At 36.1% G+C, this 21,187-nt stretch overlaps 1 non-coding gene across 1 annotated transcript; it reads left to right on the top strand.

Annotated features, from left to right (window-relative positions):
- The first annotated feature begins 1,481 nt into the window (after positions 1 to 1,481).
- On the top strand, positions 1,482 to 1,587 carry LOC121210354 (small nucleolar RNA R71). The gene has a single exon (XR_005905467.1). It is a non-coding gene; the product is annotated as a small nucleolar RNA R71 (small nucleolar RNA).
- Positions 1,588 to 21,187: the final 19,600 nt, after the last annotated feature.

Raw genomic sequence — 21,187 nt, 5'->3', positions numbered from 1 at the left:
CGATATTTGATGTGTTACTTGAATTACGAGCTTCAAGAGTGATTGTTTCATCACCCACACGAAGTGTCAGTTCACCTGTACCAACATCAATTATAGTTCTAGCAGTTGCTAAAAAGGGCCTTCCTAAAATTAAAGGCACATCACTATCCTTTTCTATGTCTAAAACAACAAAATCAACTCGGAATATGATTTTTTTCAATTTTAACGAGTACATCTTCAATAATACCCCTAGGAAATCTGATTGTTTTTTTTTGCTAACTGAATGCTCATCCTAGTTTGTTTGGGTTTCCCAAGACCTTGTTGTTTAAAAATTTTATAAGACATGACATTGATGCTAGCCCCTAAATCAGCCAAAGCATTATTAACATCTAAGCTACCAATTAAACAAGGAATCGTAAAACTCCTGGATATTTTAATTTGTTAGCCAGCTTATTCTATAGTATGGCTGAGCAATTGCACTGAACTCCACATGCGACGCCTCATCTAACTTCTGCTTATTTGTTAAAAACTCCTTTAAGAATTTGACTGCGTTCGGTATCTGCGAAATAGCTTCAATAAACAGTAAGTTAATATGTAATTTTTTTAATAATTTAAGAAATTTGCCGAATTGTTCATCTGTGCGGTTTTTCCTTGTCACATTGGGGTATGGCACCCGAGGTTTGTACTCTTTACTTACCGGTGTTTGTTCACTATGGTCTACCTCACCTTTGCTTTTACTTACCATAATTCCTTGCCTCGATTTTGGTTCAGGTTCGACTAACCCTTCCTCATCTTGAATGGTAATTGCATTGAGCTGTTCCCTTGGGTTAGATTCAGTGTTACTCGGCAGCCTACCTTGTGGTCGTTTAGAAATCAATTTGGTGAGTTGGCCTATCTGAGTTTCGCACCCTTGGATCGACACTTGTTGATTCTTAAGTGCTGTTTCGGTATTCTAAAAGAGAGTTTTCAATATCGAGATGAACTTTGTTAGCATCTCCTTAAGGTTTGACTTCTTTTCCTATTGGTAAGATGGTTGTTGAGAACTCGGAGGGTGTTGTGGCCTTTGATTTCCTTGGAAGCTCTCGAGAAATTGGGATGGTTCCTCTAACTTGCATTATAAGTATTACTATATGGGTTATTTTGAGGTCTAGAGTTATTGTTACCCATATATTGGACTTGTTACTCCTTGATGCTAGGGTTAAAGGGTTGATATTCTATGCATGCTCCTCCTCCATTTGAATCGCACCTCATCACTGGATGTGCCTGAGTAGAACCACACAAACCGTCAATCTTTTTATTTAAGAGTTCTACCTAGTTAGATAACATGGTAACCGCATTGAGGTTGAAAACACTGATAGTTATTCAATGACATCTCCTCAATAAATTTGTAAGCCGCTTCAGGTGTTTTTTTATTCAAAGTTCCACTGGCGGCTGCGTCGATGAGTTTCCTCGTTAAGGGATTCACACCATTGTAAAATGTCTAAACCTGTAGTCAAAGTGCTAACCCATGATGAGGGCACCTTCTCAAAAGATCCTTGTATCTCTCCCATGCATCATAGAGTGTTTCTAGATGCATCTTACAAAAGAAGAGATGTCATTCCTCAACTTAGCCGTTTTAGCCAACAAAAAATATTTAAGTAAAAACTTTTTGGTCATTTGTTCCCAAGTAGTGATCGACCCTCATGGTAACGAGTTCAACCACTATTTAGCTTTGTTCCTCAATGAAAAGGGAAACAAACGAAGGCGAATGGAATCATCAGAAACACCAATGATTTTAGAAGTTTCACAAAACTCCAGATAATTTTCCAAGTAATTGTTTGGATCCTCATCCTGCAAAACATCAAACTAAACAAACTGTTGTATCATTTGAATTGTGTTAGGTTTCAGTTCAAAATTATTTGCAGCAACAGTAGGCCTAGCTATACTTGACTCAGTTTCGGTTAAATTAGGTTTAGCATTATCATACATAGTGCGTGGAACAGGATTCTGATTTATTGGATCAGCAGCAATCGCAGGAGGTAGCAACTTTTCCTAATTTTCAGCCATCTCTTCGGTTGTGGTGTGGATGTTGTCCTCTTGCTCTTCCTCTGTGTATCTTAGGCTTCACCTTATTTCTCTTCGATTTCTGCGAGTTGTGTAATATCCTGAATTAGGACCTAATCAGAATAGTAGTTTTGTGACCACAAATTCGAGATAAAAATAATTATTTTATAATTATTTTGAGGTTTATGATAGGATTGCATGATTATGTGAAAATTTTGTGAAGAAATTCTATGCATAAAGTGCTTAAGTTGAGATTAGGGACTATTAAATAATTTGTAAAACTTGTATTCTAGAAGTTTTTAGTATGAATTGCTTTGGAATATTAATGAGGAGGTCTTAAATAGCAATTTGACCAATTTCTAAAATTTTGGACAAAAATGGGCTTGTATATGAAAATTTTCAAAGAAAGGTATTAAGGGTATTTTAGTTCCTTTGTAATTAAAATTAATTAAAAGGAAAATTAAGGCCAAAATGTGTTCATCTTCATCAAGCCTTGGCCGAACCTTACCTCTCTCCATAGCTAGGGTTTCTTCAACTTCCAAGCTTCATAATCAAGAGAAACAAGATTCAAGTCGTGATCGAGGGAAAAACAAAGTTTACGAGGAATAGGCTCGATTGCTAATATTTTGTATCGAGGTAAGCTCATGTGTAAATAAAGTAACATAATTTTTCTTTTACGTGATTTAATGTTAGTTATATGATATGATATTTATTACCATGAAATATTATGCCTTTGTGAATTATTGTTTGATAATATGTAAATTATATGAACAACGTGATAAGTATGAGATGATAACAAATATCGGTTTCTATATTTCGAAGAAGGCGATCAGAATGTGTAATTGAAAAGACTCCCATTTTAACCTTGGGAATAGATTAGGGTACAAGTGACATGTCACTAGGATGGTTGAGTTCCGAACTCGTTGAGTTGAGCCTGAGTTCCTGAGATGTAACTAGGCAACCGAGCTCATTGAGTTGAGTCCGAGTTCACTTATGGATACGAGCACCCGAGCTCGTTGAGTTGAGTCTGAGTTCGTTTATGGGCGGGTTAGATGGTAGCTTGACTACATAGATTTAAAAAGCTATTGAGCTTGTTTAGCTACCAGTATAGCACTTACATGCACACTATTCGTGTATCCAAAATTATATTCCGATGTGTTCAACTGGAGAATTCTAAGAGAATATGGAGAATACTTAAAATGAAAGTGATTCGATGATGGATGTGTTGAAGAAGTGAAAATGGACAGGTACGAGTTTAATCCTTGGTTGAGAACTTGGTGAGACAAAATTGTGGTATGATAGTAAATATTCTTATGTTATGAGTGTATTAATGATGTTTATGTTGGATTGCATGATCATGTTACTTATTATTTGCATGTGAACTTACTAAGCATTTATGCTTACTCCCTCCTCTTCATTCATTTTAGTTTTGACAAGCCGGCTTGAGAATCGGGATAGGTCGAAGGCTCGTTTACACTATCCGAAGACCTAAATTGGTAAAATGGCTTGTATATTTTGAGTGTGGGATGTATAGCAATATACTCACTTTGTATAAATGATCTTATGATATGGTTATGGTTTGGTAAGAAAAGGGTATGTAAATGATTAGCTATTGGAATGGCTAATCAAGATTATATACGATAACATATATGCTTTATGTCTTAACTAAACCATGAAAATCCTTGAAAAGGTAAAATTGGTCACAAAACAAAATCAGATAGCAGCAGTGACGTGAATTTAAAAAATCACTAAAAATAATAGAAATGGAATTAAATGATAAATAAGTATGAAATTGAAGCCTGATAAGTCTATTTTCATATGGAAGGAACGAAACATGTAAATGAGTTATATTTTATGAGATATTTAAGTTTTGGTGGAATAGGGTAAGAGTGGTCTCTAAATCCCCTATTCTGAATTTAAAAATTTACCATAAATTGTACAAACATAATTAGAAGTCATACTTTATATTTACAGATTCCTTATTGAGTCTAGTTTTAATAAAAACAAACGAAATAATCATTGAAAAGCTGTACAGGGAGATATCTGATTCGTAATACACAGGGATCAGAGCAGTCGAACCCTAAAACAGGTGAGACTTTAACTAATAAACTGTACTAATTTGCCCAACTAAAAATTCTAGAAATAATTAGTAGATAGATATATGAGTCTAGTTTCATAAAAAATTTACGGATCTTAATTTCGAGTTTCGGAACTTGAGATTTGAATTTTTAAGATACTGTGATGCAGTTAGCCAACATATTTGAAAATTTTAAAATAAATTGTTTGTGCTGTTTAATTAATGAATTAAGTTTAGTAACACCTCAAGCTCGATTCTAGCGACGGTCTCGAGCATGAGGGCGTTACATTTAGTTATATCAGAGCAGGTTTAGTCGGTTCTCGGACTAACGTGTTGTATGTACGGGTTTTGCTATACTTGCCATATATATATATTGTGATAGTGTGACGACTTTTGACCTTTTAAATGATTTTTTTTCTATAGTAAATTGATCTTGGTCCAAATGTGGCTGATGATGTAGAGAGTAATGCACCAGCTCCGACTGAAGGGGCGGTGCCAACTGAAAATCCACCTCCTACTATTGGTCAAGGAGGAGGAGAAATGGCTCGGGAAGCCTTTCTCCGGATGATGAATGCCTGGTATATTGATTTTGTTCGTATGAACCCGAATGCACAACCTCCCCCACCTCCCCCGATTCCTCAACCTGTACCCCCGATGCCTCAAGCTGTAGATCTGATGAAATTTCAAAGAACTCCAGTTGACAGAATCCGTAAGCAAGAGGCCGAAGAATTCAGGGCAAATGTTGATGATGATGCCGAGAAAGCAGAGTTTTGGCTTGAGAATTCTATTCGGGTATTTGATGAATTGTCTTGTACACCTGAGGAATGCTTGAAATGTGCTATATCATTGTTGAGGGATTCAGTCTATCATTGGTGGAAGACATTGATTTCAGTGGTACCGAAAGAGAAAATAACTTGGGAGTTTTTTCAAGAAGAATTTCGGAAGAAATACATCAGTGAAAGATTTTTTTGTCAAATGCGTAAAGAGTTTCTTGAGTTGAAACAGGGGAACATAAAAGTTACTGAATACGAAAGGGAGTTCGTCAGGTTGAGTCAGTATGCTAGAGAATATGTTCCTACAGAGGCTAAAATGGGTAGACGATTTGAAGACAGACTCAATGAAAACATCAAAGTATTTGTTGGAATTCTTGAATTAAAAGAAATGGTAGTACTTGTTGATTGGGCTTGCAAGGCTGAAGAACTACTTAAAGAGAAGAAAAAAGTAGAGGCTAAGACTAGAAATTGGAAGAAAAGATCGATAAGTAGTTCATTCTCACAGCAATCTCGAAAATCTAGAAACATGAATCTTCGTTCTCAGGTTTCGGCCGGACAATCATATGGAAATTTTAAGAAGCAAAATGTGGGTCTTAAATCTCAGACTACTTCTGTGGCTAGTGTGGGGAATTCAAGATTTGTTAAGCTCGAGTGCCAGTGGTGTGGTAGAAATCATTTTGGCCCATGTAGAGCGAATGCAAGTTTTCAGTGTGGTTCTCCGGATCATTTTACTAAACATTGCCCAAAAAAAGTTGAGAAGGAAAAATTTCAGAGTGTAAAAGCTAGTGGTGCAGACTCGAGGGGAAGATATTCGAGAAAAGCTGGAAATGAAGCAAGCAGCAAAAATGTAGTTAGAGATTCAGTAGTTAAACCTGAATCAAAGGCTCCAGCTAGAACTTATGCCATAAAGGCACATGAAGATGCTTCATCACCCGATGTGATTACTGGTATATTTTCTCTTTATGATGTTAATGTTATTGCTTTGATTGATTCTGGTTCTACTCATTCATATGTGTGCATGAAATTGGTGTCTAGTATGAATATACCTGTTGAGTACACAGAATTTATGATCAGAGTGTCGAATCCATTAGGCAAATGTGTGATAGTTGATAAAGTATGCAAGAAATGCCCTTTAATGATTCGGGGTCATTACTTTCTGGCCGACTTGATGTTGTTGCCGTTTGATGAATTTGATGTTATTTTGGGTATGGATTGGTTGACATTGCATGATACTATAGTAAATTGCAAATAAAAGGTTATAGAATTAAAGTGTGAAAGTGGTAAAATTCTGCGGGTTGAACCAGGTAAATCAGAGGCATTATCTAGTGTGATTTCTTCGATGTCAGCTCAGAGATATTTGAGGAAGGGTTATGAAGCTTATTTGGCTTATGTAATTAATACAAAAGAAATTGAATCAGTGCCGATTGTGTGTGAGTTCGCGGATGTATTTCCAGAAGAGTTGCCAGGTTTGCCTCCAGTCAGGGAAGTAGAATTTGGTATTGAATTGATACCGAGAACAGCTTCGATCTTGATTGCTCCGTATAGAATGGCACCAACAGAGTTGAAAGAATTAAAGTCGCAGTTGCAAGAGTTGACTGACAAGGGCTTTGTGAGACCAAGTTTTTCACCTTGGGGTTCTCCCGTATTATTTGTGAAAAAGAAGGATGGTTCTATGAGATTGTGTGTTGACTATCGGCAATTAAACAAGGTGACAATCAAGAACAAGTATCTGTTGCCGAGAATTGATGATTTGTTTGATCAGCTAAAAGGAGCAACATAATTTTCAAACATTGACTTGAGATCTAGGTACTACCAGCTGCAAATAAAAGAGTCGGATGTGCCTAAAACTGTTTTTAGAACAAGGTACGGTCATTATGAATTTTTAGTTATGCCATTCGGGTTAACAAATGCTCCTGCTGTGTTTATGGTTTTGATGAATTGCATATTTTGGCCATACTGGGACAAATTTGTTGTGGTATTTATAGATGACATCTTAATTTATTTGAAAGATGAGATAATGCATGCCGAACACTTGAAGATAGTTTTGCAAACTTTGAGAAATAAGCAGTTATATGCCAAGTTTAGTAAAAGTGAATTTTGTCTTCGGGAAGTTGGTGATAAGGTATTTTTAAAAGTGTCTCCATACAAGAAAGTTCTTAGATTTGGACGGAAGGGCAAGTTGAGTCCGCGTTTTATCGGACCGTATGAAATAATTGAAAAAGTTCGACCAGTAGCTTATCGGCTAGCATTGCCATCTGAATTACAGAAGATGCATGATGTGTTCCAGGTATCTATGTTATGTCGGTATTGTTTGGATCATTCACATATAATTTCACCGACAGGAATTGAGCTACGACCAGATATGACATACGAAGAAGAACCGATTAAAATTTTAGGTCGAGAGGTCAAGCAACTAAGAAATAAAAGTGTCGCTCTCGTGAAAGTATTGTGGCAAAAGCATGGGGTAGAAGAGACTACATGGGAACCTGAGGAAACCATGAGAAATCAATACCCACACCTGTTTACAGGAAAGATTTTCGAGGACGAAAATCCTTAAAGGGGGGAGAGTTGTAATATCCCGAATTAGGGCCTAATCAGAATAATGGTTTCGTGACCACAAATTCGGGATAGAAATAATTATTTTATAATTATTTTGAGGTTTATTATATGGTTGCATGATTATGTGAAAATTTCGTGACGAAATTCTATGCATAAAGTGCTTAAGTTGAGATTAGGGAATAAATCGAATAATTTGCAAAACTTGTATTCTAGAAGTTTTTAGTATGAAATTGATTTGGAATATTAATGAGGAGGTCTTAAATAGAAATTTTACAAATTTCTAAAATTTTGGACAAAAATGGGCTTGTACATGAAAATTTTCAAAGAAAGGTATTAAGGGTATTTTAGTTATTTTGTAATTAAAATTAATTAAAAGGGAAATTAATGCCAAAATGTGTTCATCTTCATCAAGCCTTGGCCGAACCTTACCTCTCTCCAAAGCTAGGGTTTCTTCAACTTCCAATCTTCATAATCAAGAGAAACAAGATTCAAGTCGTGATCAAGGGAAAACCAAAGTTTACGAGGAATAGGCTCGATTGCTAATATTTTGTATCGAGGTAAGTTCATGTGTAAATAAAGTAACATAATTTTTATTTTAAGTGGTTTAATGTTATTTATATGATATGATATTATTACCATTAAATATTATGCTTTGTGAATTATTGTTTGATAATATGTAAATTATATGAACAACTTGATAAGTATGAGATGCTAGCAAATATCGGTTTCTATATTTCGAAGAAGGCGATCAAAATGTGTAATTGAGAAGAATCCCATTTGAACCTTGGGAATAGATTAGGGTACAAGTGACATGTCACTAGGATGGTTGACTTCCGAACTCATTGAGTTGAGTTGGAGTTCGTGAGATGTAACTAGGCATCCGAGCTCGCTGAGTTGAGTCCGAGTTCACTTATGGATGTGAACGCCTGAGCTAGTTGAGTTGAGTCTGAGTTCGTTTATGGGCGGGTTACATGGTAGCTTGACTACATAGATTTCAAAAGCTATTGAGCTTGTTTAGCTATGAGTATATCACTTACGTGCACACTATCTGTGTATCCGAAATTATATTCCGATGTGTTCAACGGGAGAATTCTAAGAGAATATGGAGAATAATTAAAATGAAAGTGATTTGATGATGAATGTGTTGAAGAAGTGAAAATGGACAGGTATGAGTTTAATCCTTGGTTGAGAACTTGGTGAGACAAAATTGTGGTATGATAGTAAGTATTCTTATGTTATGAGTGTATTAATGATGTTTATATTAGATTGCATGATCATGTTACTTATTATTTGCATGTGAACTTACTAAGCCTTTATGCTTTCTCCCTCCTTTTCATTCATTGTAGTTTTGACAAGTCGCCTTGAGAATTGGGATAGGTCGAAGGCTCGTTCACACTATCCGAAGACCTAAATTGGTAAAATGGCTTGTATATTTTGAGTGTGGCATGTATAGCAATGTACTCACTCTGTATAAATGATCTTATGATATGGTTATGGTTTGGTAAGAAAAGGGTATGTAAATGATTAGCTATTGGAATGGCTAATCAAGTTTATATATGATAACATATATGCTTTATGTCTTAACTAAACCATGAAAATCCTTGAAAAGGTAATATTGGTCACAAAATAGAATCAGACAGCAGCAGTGATGTGAATTTGAAAAATCACTAAAAATAGTAAAAATGCAATTAAATGATAAATAAGTTATGAAATTGAAGCTTGATAAGTCTATTTTTAACATGCAAGGAACGAAACAGGTAAATAAGTTATATTTTATGAGATATTTAAGTCTTGGTGGAACAGGGTAAGAGTGGTCTCTAAATCCCCTATTTTGAATTTAAAAATTTACCATAAATTGTATAAAAATAATTAGAAGTCAGACTTTATATGTACAGATTCCTTATTGATTTTAGTTTTAGGAGAAATAAATCGTATAATCATTGAAACTCTGTACAGGGAGATATCTGATTTGTAATACACAGGGGTCAGAGCAGTCGAACCCTGAAACAGGGGATATTTTAACTAATAAACTGTACTAATTGGCCTGACCAAAAATTCTAGAAAACAATTTGTAGATAGATATATGATTCTAGTTTTAGGAAAAATTTACGGATCTTAATTTTGAGTTTCAGAACTCGATATATGAATTTTTAAGCGACTGTGACGTAGTTAGCCTACATGTTTGAAAATTTTAAAATAAATTGTTTAAGTTGTTTAATTAATGAATTAAGTTTGGTAACACCTCAAGCTCGACTCCGGCGACGGTCTCAGGCATGAGAGCGTTACAAGTTGTGTGATCGATCTCACTATCAAAGAGTAATGGTCCCGACGGGTTTCTTCTAGTCATACACTATAAAAACCTGGCAGAAGCGAATAAACGAAAAATTAGAAAAGAAAATAAAAATTTAAATTACAATAAAAGCATAATGGCTAAAGTAATAAAAATCGAGTGTTCCTAATATCTTAGTTCCCCAGAAATGGTGCCAAAAACTTGATTGGAATGATTTGAAGTGTGATAAGTTTTAAAATTTATTTATCATTGACCGTTCTTGAAACTAACTATTAGCACGACAAAGGCAAGCGCATCTTATCGAACAGTAGTATAGTTTATGGCAAGACCGGAGTGTCGAACCCAATGGAACCAAGAGTACTAGTATTTACTTTCTTTTTATTATCTAGACTAAAAATAAAGGTTTTGTTTTATCTAAACTAATTACTAAACCAAGAATGCATAGAAAGTAAATTGGGGAAATAACTTTTGGGAAAACTAAATGATTTGGACAATACCTAAGGGAAAAATCCAGCTAGACTTCACTTGTTTTCCACCCTATCTCTAGGCATGCAATCAACTCCGCTTAATTATGTTAGATCTACTCTTAGACAGGGACTTTTGCCCCTCTAAATAAGCACATCAATACTTGAAACAATATCCTGGAATATTAAAGCAAGAATTAAGAATACATAATTAAGAACAAGTCAAATATTTATCATATTCAGAAAATAATAACAAGATCCGTCTTAGGTTTCATTCCCCTTAGTTACTTCGGGGGATTATTTCATAGTTATGAAAGAAAACATCTCAAAAGAATAATGATAACAGAACATAAAGAAAACCCAAGAACTCTTGAAGGGAATTGAAGGGAGATCTTCAATCTTGAAGGTGAATCCAGCTTCTGAGATGGATCAATCGGCTTCCTTCGAGTAATTCCTTGCCTCCTACTCCGTGTGTCTCTTTAATCCTCCTCTGTGGTGTTTATATAGGCTTTAGAATGCCTAAGAACCCTCAAAAGTGGCATTTTCCAAATAGGACTAGATTTTGGCTCGACAAGGACACGCCCATGTTCGATTTCTTCAATCCGTGTTCAAGGCTGTTAAATAGACATTGGCGTGTGGTCTACCCGTGTACGAAAGTCCAGGCCGTTTTGATTTCACATGTTGGTCCAGTTTCTTCATTTTTGGCCCGTTTCTCGCTCTTTTTACTCTCTTGTGCTAACCAAGGTATAAAACATGGAATAAAGGATTAGGAGCATCGAATTCACCAAATCTAAGGAAAAAGTCATCCATAAATGTGCTAAGCATGGGATAAAAATATGTATAAATTACGGTTTACCAGCAGCCATTAGGAAATAGATGGGAAAAATGCAAAAAGGTAGCAAGGGGAAAAAGAGAGAGAAATGGCAGGGAGGGTGACAAAAGGTAACGTCAGAATTTCAAAAGTAAAGAGGGAGATGCCAAAATTTGCAAAAGAAAATCAAGTGAGCCACTTCTGATCACCCTTATCCGAATTTCCCTTATTTTCCTCCACTAAACTCTCCACTACTCAGCTTTCTAGTCCAACTCAAACTCTCCTAATCGACTAAGCTATAAAAATAATAACCTTCATTCATACGCAAGGATCGAATATAAGACCTCCAGTAAACTTAACACTCTATTTAACCACCGGACTAGCAAGCTGATTCTGATATGTTTCCACAAATAATTGAATAAAAGCCTAATGAATAGAGATAGGGCTTTATTCATTAAATACCAAAATGTAACTCAAGTAAAGCTTGAACTAGGGACCTCTCACACACACCGAGAACACTTAACCACTGAAGCGGATACATAGTTGTGTGTCACACATTCATAAAAAGAAAAATTGAAATTTTAGGGCGTTACAACTCTACCCTCTAAAATAAAATTTCTTCCTCGAAATTTACTTGATCAGAACAGATGAGGATACTGCTGACGCATCGAATCATCAGGCTCTTACGTGGCCTCTTCCGTGTATGATTCCACCACATCACCTTCACTAAGGGGTAGATTTCCTTCGCAGGACCTTAACGTTGTGATCCAGAATCTAAACCTGCTCCTCCTCAAAGGTCAAATCTGACTTAACCTCAATCTCCTCAATCAGAACAATATGCATGGGATCAGAGTGATAGCGTCTCAACATAGAGACGTAGAATACATCATGAATGCGATCCAACTTCGAAGGTAGTTTCAACTGATAAGCGATAGGTCTCACACGCCTCAGAATTCAGTAAGGCCCAATAACCTAGGGCTCAACTTGCCTTTATGGCCAAATCTTAAAACCTTCTTACATGGTGAGACTTTGAGAAATACGAAATCTCTCATAGAATACTCTATCTTTCCACTTTAAATCCGCATAGGACATCTGCCTATCAGAAGCCACTTTCAGATGATACCAAATCAATCTAACCTTATCCTCTGTCTCAGAACCCAATTCAAGACCCAAAACACGTCGCTCACCCAAATTAGTCCAACATAAAGTAGTTCGGCACTTACGACCATACAGAGCCTCGTAAGGTGCCATCTGGATGCTAGACTGGTAGCTGTTATTATAGGCGAACTATGCCAATGGCAAGTACTCCTCCCAACTGTAACAACCCGCACCCGTGCCCCACGCCCAGTCAGAATATGAGGCATTACCTAACTTAAACTTATGCATATAAACATTTTCATAACACCAAAACATGTTCAAATTAAAACTTTTCAATTTCATTTATAAACTCTTTAATAAGAGCCTATTAAGCCCAAAACATCCATTGGAACCAATTCGGAAACAATCCGAGTCCATTAAAGAACTATGAAAATAACACTTACCACAGGGGCACATGCCCGTGTAACAATTCAACATGGTTGTACTATTGGCCCATGTGGCTCACACGGCCTAAGCAATACAGGGACACGTCCATGCTCTATACCTGTGTGGAATTTATTCTAAATGCACACCTACAGGGGTTTTCACACCGCCTGGAACACGCCCGTGTCTCTGGACCATGTTCTTTACACAACCATGACATGCCCGTGTCCTAGCCCGTGTGCAAAAACTTGGACATTCTGTTTCTGACAACAGCAATCCTTAAGGGCTACACGACCAAGGCGCATGCCTATGTGCTAGGCTGTGCCCTTCACACGGCTGAGACACACACCTATTTCTCTGTCCGTGTGTTTACTACCATGCATACTGACTTACAATTCTTACGTGAAGGGGATACATGGCCATATCACATGCCCATGTAGTGAACCGTGTGTCACACTCGACCTAGACACACGCCCTTGTGCCTACTCGTGTGGACAAAATAAGGCTATTTACCAAGCCTTTTTGTCACCCTTACTTATGTAACCTGCACAAAAATCACTCTATACTGACATAAGGGCACATCACATAGCCAAAATAACCACAATGGAAAATATTTCATTTATGAAATTTACTCATCCATGAAAGTTTCATTTTCTATTTATAAATCAAAATGAGTATTGACCATCATCCATGGCCTTATACAAAATGAGTATCATATTCATCATATGAGACAACACATTATGGCTAACTAACAAAATACTAAACAAAGACCTGAGTCCCTATTCATGCCAGAAAACATAACAATGAAACTAGCTATAACAAGGTCTTGAGTGATAGTGTGATCGAAGCTTTTGATGTCACTAGATCCCCGATGCTAGCTTGGCGGTACTATAAGGAAAGAAAAGAAAGGACGGCAAGCATGGGAGCTAAGTAAGTACATATATGCAAATAAAGTGTAATTATAAGAAAATCACATTCATCCAATGGTAGCTTGTCATGCTTATAAGATAGAAATCACTTAACATCTCTATCTTACTCTTTTTTTCATTCATGTATACTTAATACACCTAGTTATTTACTCAGGTCCTAACCATGAGTTCAGTATACATACCTCATCAAAGTATTCACCAACTAAATTTTTGGGTTACCCGTTGAACTCTCGAAATACATATGGATACGCAAGGAATTTGAGTCTAAATTCCATATAAGAAATCAGGGCTACCTCGTGCTATGAAATGCTCATATTTGAGTTACTCACGGGACTTTTTATCAAGTCAGGACTAGGACCTCATAGCTATCATGTAACATATGCTCATTGAGCCACTCACAGGCCTGTACAAAAAGTCAGTACCCGGACCCATATTACCTATAGCATTTATCTCATGAACTCATACTCAACTCATGAGTTCAGACCACATAATTTTCATAACATGCTACTTTGTATCCTATGCTATGTCTAAGGTTCAACAGGGTTTCATATCTAATCGAATAGCATCACATTTGCACACATTGAAATTTACTGGCATAACATTTCATTTAAACATTCATGGCAAGATACAAAATGATGAAGACGAGCTTAATCCTCGTAAACTTTGTTCCTACCCCAATCAAGACCCAAATCACATTTCTCTTTATCAAAATGAATAAAATTCATTTATTTCATCAGCATTTCAATTTAGACGCCCGAAAGTTCATCATTGGGCAAAATGACTATTTTGCGCCTAGGCTTTCACAAATAACCATTTTACCCCTATGCTCAAAAATTTAATTTATCAAATTTCTTCATATTATAAGCCTAGCTGATTACTTTTTATACTAGAAGCAATCCAAAATTTCCATTATTTCTCGCATTTATCAACAAATTTCCAACTAATGCAAAATATTCCCTATTAGGGTTTTTATGAAAAATCCCTTCATAAAAGTTGTTTATTACACATCTAATACTCATATTCTTCCATAAGATTTCAAAAAACTACACATATTCTTTCATGGCAAAACCCTAATCTCTCAACCATTTTGCAAAATAATCCCCATCATAGAAAGCTTATGTTACAAGGAGTCCAGAAATATAAAAATCATCAAGAATAACCTTTTAAATGACTTATTTGTAAGAGATGTTAATGGATGATATTTTGAGCTCTCAAAACCCCCTTTTGAAGATGAAAATCGGTCAAAAAAGAAGAAATAAAAAGATGAAGCCTTCTTTTTTTGTTTTATTTTATTTAAAACTAGTCAAAATTGGTGACCAAAACACCACCTAATTTTGGCTTTCCTATCAGTTTGTCCCCCATATGGTCGGCCACCCTATTCTCTAAGGGTATAATTGCTCTTTAAGACCCCCAATTTAGGTTATTTAGCTAAATGGCACTTTTATCTAACAAAATAGGACTTTTGCACTTTATGTGATTTAGTCCTTTTTCACAATTAGGCAAGCAATCGCTAAAATTAATTCACCAAAATTTTTAGGTACTTATCTAATCATGCTACAATCCATAAATTGATATTTAAAATAATTTCCTCAACCTCGATTTAGTGGTTTCAAAATCAATATTCTGACTATCCCTAAAATAGGGCTGTTACAATTCTCCCCTTTCAGGGATTTTCGTCCTCGAAAATCTTACAGGTAAAAAGGTTTGGGCATTGGCTTTTCATGATCTCTTTGGGCTCCCATGTGGTCTCTTTAACCCCATGTCACTGCCATAATACTTTCACAAGGGAACGCTCTTATTTCTCAGTTGCTTAACCTCTCGAGCTAGGATCTTAACAGGTTTCTCATCATAGGACATATTCAAATGAATCTCAACCTCTGTTGGCGTAATCACATGCAAAAGGTCTGATCTATATCGACGTAGCATGGATACATGAAACACGTTGCGAATATTTTCCAATTCTGGTGGTAAGGCCAATCGATAGGCAACCGGTCCTACTCTATCGGTAACTTCATAGGGTCCTATGAAATGAGAACTCAACTTGCCTCTTCTACCAAATCTGAGAACTTTTCTCCATGGGTATAATTTCAAAAACACTCGATCGCCAACTTGAAATTCGATCTCTTTCCATTTCAAATCTACATAGGATTTCTGCCTATCTGAGGCGGCCTTCAGACAGTCATGAATCACTTTAACTTTCTCTTCAGTCTTCTTGACTAGATCGACAGTGTGAATCTGATTCTTTCTGAGCTCAGTCCAATATAAGAATGTTAGACACTTTCGCCCATATAAAGCCTCATAAGGTGCCATCTTCAAGCTCGATTGATAACTATTATTGTAGGCGAATTCAACTAATGATAAGTACCTTTCCCAACTACCTTAAAATTCGAGAATACAACACCGCAACATGTCTTATAAAGTCTGGATCACTCTTTTTGACTGACCGTTGGTTTGCGGGTGAAATGCCGTGCTGAAACTCAAATTTGTTCCCAATGCCTCTTGTAATGTTTTTCCAAAACCTCAAGGTAAATCTTAGGTCCTTATCCAAAATAATTGACAAGGGCACCTTGTGAAGTCTCACAATTTCAGAAACGTACAAGTCAGCCAATCTCTCAAGGGAGTAGTCGGTTCGCACTGGTATAAAATGTGCCGACTTTGTTAGCCTATCCACTATAACCCAAACAACATCCTTTTTCTTTTTGGTTATCGACAAACTCATCACGAAATCCATGGTAATCTGATCTCACTTCCACTCGGGGACTATGATATGCTGAAGTAGACCTAAAGGTACTTGGTGTTCAGCCTTCACTTGCTGACACACAAGACATTTGGAAACGAACTCTGAAATGTCTCTTTTTATTCCCAGCCACAAATACATTTTCTTCAAATCACTTTACATTTTTGTACTCCCAGGGTGTATTGATAAACAACCATTATGTGCCTCATCTAATGTCTCCTGAATCAATTCGGTGTCCTTAGGAACAAAAATCCTATCTCAAAATCCTAAGCAATCGTCGGAACCAATCTAAAAATTCGATTCAACATCCGATTTGCAAAAGGTTTTCTTGGATAGTAATTCACTATTAGTCTTCTGAGCCTCAAAAATTTCTTGAAGAAATGTCGATCTAGCTTTTAGCTCTGCTAGAACCGAACCATCCACTGACAAAGTCAATCGAGCATTCATTGCTCTCAAAGCAAACAATGATTTTCTACTTAATGCATCGGGGACCACGTTTGCTTTTCCTGAATGGTAATCTATAATTAACTCATAATCTTTTAATAGTTCCAACCATATACGCTGCCTCAAAATTAAATCCTTTTGGGTCATCAAGTACTTAAGACTTTTATGATCAGAGTATATATGGCATATCTCTCCGAACAAATAATGTCACTAGATATTCAGAGCAAATACTATGGTGGCCAACTCTAGGTCATGTGTCAGATAGTTTTTCTCGTGAGGTTTCAATTGTCTCAAGGCATAAGCCACAACTTTGCCTTCTTGCATAAGTACACATCCCAACCCATTCAAAGAAACATCACTATAAATCATGAATTCTTTTCCTGATTCGGGTTGTACTAGTACGGGAGCCTCAGTCAACAACATCAACTTCTCAAAACTTTGCTGACACTTATCCGACCATTCAAACTTGACTCCTTTTTGAAGCAACCTTGTCATGGGAGTTGTAATCATAGAGAAGTCCTTTACAATTTGCTAGTAATAATCGGCCAACCCTAAAATGCTCCTAACTTCAGTCACACTCTTTGGTGGTTTCCATTCAACAATAGTTGAAACTTTGCTGGGATCAACCCTAATACCATAACTTGAAACAATATGGCCCAAAAAGCCGACTTCTCTAAGCCAAAACTCACTTTTACTAAATTTGGCACACAATTGATTGTCCCTAAGAGTCTGCAAAATGGTTCTCAAGTGTTTGGCATGTTCTACCTTATCTCTAGAGTATATCAGGATGTCATCGATGAATACAACTACAAACTTATCTAAAAATGGCCGAAATACTCTATTCGTTAAATCCATAAACACGGTGGGAGTATTTGTTAAGCCGGAAGGCATGACGAGAAACTCATAGTGGCCGTAACTCATCTTAAAAGTGGTTTTAGGCTCATCTACTTCTTTAACTTGTAGTTGATAGTAGCTAGATCTCAAGCTATCTTAGAAAAGCATGCTACTCCCTTCAGTTGGTCAAACAAGTCATCAATTCACAGCAATGAGTATTTGTTCTTGATCGCCCTCTTATTTAACTACCGGTAATCTATGCACAACCTCATAGTTCCATCTTTCTTTTTCACAAATAACACCGGAACACCCTACAGTGAAAAGCCTGGTCTCACGAAACCCTTGTCGGCCAATTTTTACAACTGTGACTTTAGTTCTTCCAGCTCAGTTGGGGCCATCCAATACGGAGCAAATGAAATAGGCGTGGTCCCTGGTATTAGCTCTATACAAATTAAACCTCTGTATTAGTAGGTAACCCAAGCAATTCTTCGAGAAATACATCCACGTATTCACTTACAACTAGTACTGACTCAACCTTCAACTCTAATTTCTTAGTATTCATTACAAAAGCCAAATAAGCTTCACTTCCTTTCTTCAAACACTTTTGGGAAAACATAGAGGATATCACCATAGGCAAGTACCCTGGCTCACTTGATTCAACCCAAAGGGTTTCACCATTTTCAAATTTTAATTTAATAGCCTTTTGTCTACAATTTACTACAGTATCATGGAATGTCAACCAGTTTATACCCAGTATGACATCAAACTCATCTAATGGTAACAGCATCAAATCAGTTAGAAAATAATGACCTTTAACTACGGAAGGACATTTCTTACATACATTATCGACTATCACATGTTTGCCTAATGTAACAGTCCAGTTTTGACCCTAGTCAGAATAATGGTTCCGGGACCACTTATCTGAGTCAAAAAAATATTTTAATATTATCTTTCATTCCTATTATAAGTGAATTGACATGTGTGAAAATCTCGTCTGAAAATTTAACTGTTTGTGTGCTTAATTTGTAAAAAGGATCTAATCGCGTAAAACATAAAAGCTGTGTGCTAGATGTTAGAAGTGTCTATTTGATATGGCTTTGTATATGAGAGGTCTTTATGATGCAAATATACCGTTGTTATGATTAAATGACATAGATGAACATGAGATAGTGGAATTATAATGAAAATAAAAAGGTTAAAAAGGTAAATGGCTTATTAATGTTAATAAAATAAAACAAATGTATGAAATAAGCCATTAGCTCATCTTCTTGGCCGAAAATCACAAAGGATATTAGGGTTGGAAGAGCTTTTATATTTGGCACTTTAATTTGGTGACTAAGGTATGAGTTTTGTTCGATTTTTGATAATTTCTACGTTTTTATGATCGTTGTTAAGTGTTCTAGCTAGCCCATGCTAAAATTTATGAAATTATTGATGATTTGGAAAAATGGCATGGATAAATTTATTAGCTAGGTGATGTTATATGTTGAATATGAAAGCTTAATGTTGGGTTTACATGTTTTGTTTTTCGATTTTTGATGAAATTGAGTAATTTGAGCTAAATTGTAAAAATGTTATTTTGAGAGACTAAAATGTGAAATAAATGAAATGTGGGGGCTTATATGGACACTATGAATATTCGGCTAGGCATGTGTGCAAAGAAATTTTGTGATTTTATGAATTAGGGACTAAAGTGTCGAAATGTGAAAACGTGAGGGCTAGTTTGTAAAATGCCATTAATATGTGTGTATGAATTAAATTGAATTATTTGGTGAATAAAAGGGTAATTTTGAATATATAGATCAAGAAAATAAGAATTCGGATTTAGAGCGAGGGAAGTCGAAGATTGTAGAATAAACGTTTAAGTCGGCAACTTCGAGTACGAGGTAAGTTCATACGTAATAAATGATGTTAAAGCTATGTTTTAATGCGATGGTAATGCATAAATTGTATAGATATTTCATTACGTTTTGAGCATAATGATATTTGACTATGCTTGGCACTAAGTGTGCGGTTTAATATAGTTTCGGCTACAAATGGCACTAAGTGTGCGAGTTGGCATAGCTTTGGCTATATAAGGCACTAAGTGTGCGATACTGACTTAGTTTCAGTTAATTGAGATAGCACTAAGTGTGCGAAAATCATTCTAGTGTCGGCTAATCTTTAAGCACTAAGTGTGCGAATGTTTAAAGCAGTGGCGATTTTTGGAAAGTGTTAAAGTATTCAAACAAGTGGTGAGATTTAAAATGAATGAATATGAAAATGTTCAGGTAAGTACGATACCTTTGTGATATATGACATTATGTTTATAAAGTTCATTGAATTGATAAGAACTCATGGATTAAGTTGGTATAGATTGGATAGATGAAATGACAAATTATAAATACTTAAGTGTTGATGATATATATTTTATATACGGTTGGTTATTTTAGTAAAAGCTTACTAAGCTTTTGAAAGCTTACTTTGTGTGTATGTTAGAATTGATTTTTTTAGATATCGAAGCTACCACAAGCTCGGGGACCATCAAGGATTGTCATTATACTATCAAACTCATTTTGGTAGTTTTGAAAATGTAAATATTTTTAAGTATGGCATGTATAGGCTAGAATGTTTATGTATTTAAGCTTTATTATGTATATATGTTATGCCATGAGAGTTGGCTAGGAAATGGTAAGTTTAAGCATGAGTTAGAATTGTCATAAATCTATTATGAAATGAGCATTTTGGCATGTTGTTGTAATAAGATTTTTAATATGTTTGGTATGGAATTGAATAGGTTATGGAATGATGATGAGTTGTTTTTAATAAATCATGTTTTGAGCATGGAATTAGCTAAAAATTTTGGTACAAATGTTGTTTAATACTGCTTGTAGGAATGACCCAAAAAGGTGTGGCAAGTTGGCTTAAACCAAGCCTGCATTGTGCCACACGGTCAGGGAACACGGGCGTGCCTTGTGGCCGAGTATGCAAAGCAGTAACCTCCCAAGATCACACAGGTAAGACACATGGGCATGTCATACGGCCGTGGGCTTAAGTCAGTAGCTAGCTAAGTATCACATGGGTGTGTCTATTGGCCGTGGGTGAAATTCAGTATGTATGCCTTGTTTTGGCACGGCTGGTTGGCATGGGCATGTCTAGTGCCCGTGTGAGGCACAGGCCTTGGTCACACGGGCGTGTGACCTCAACAAAATTGAAAAATTTTTTAAGTTCTAAAATTTATGAATGTGTTTGGTTTATTCCCGACTGCCTTTTAAAGTATGTTTTAGGTCTCGTAAACCTTCGTAAGAGATGAAATGTTGTTGATTGCCTATTTATTAATGTTATTTGATATCTTTGATTCTGAATTGGTCTGAAATGTTCTATCTTTCTGGTAATGCCTCGTAACCCTAATCCGATGACGGTTATGGGTTAGGGGTGTTACATTGTATTGGTATCAAAGCTATGGTTTAGTCAATTCTAGGACTACCATAGCGTATGTGAGTCTAGCTATACATGCCATATATTTGAAACTGTGATAGTGTGATGAATCCTGACATTGAAATATGCTTTTGTATAGCAAATAGAGCACGATAGAGCTGTAGCTGATGATGTAGAAAGTAATGCACCTGCTCCCATGCAAAGGACGGTGCAAGCTAATTCTCGACCGACTACGAGTAGCCGTGTTGGTGAGGTTAAACAAGCCTTCTATCAGATGATGAATGATTGGTTCACTCAATATATTAGAAC

Source organism: Gossypium hirsutum, chromosome A11, assembly GCF_007990345.1.
Source record: "Gossypium hirsutum isolate 1008001.06 chromosome A11, Gossypium_hirsutum_v2.1, whole genome shotgun sequence".
Classification (NCBI taxonomy): Eukaryota; Viridiplantae; Streptophyta; class Magnoliopsida; order Malvales; family Malvaceae; genus Gossypium; species Gossypium hirsutum.
Note: the sequence above shows the minus strand (reverse complement) of the source record. Positions and strands in the feature narration are given on the sequence as shown.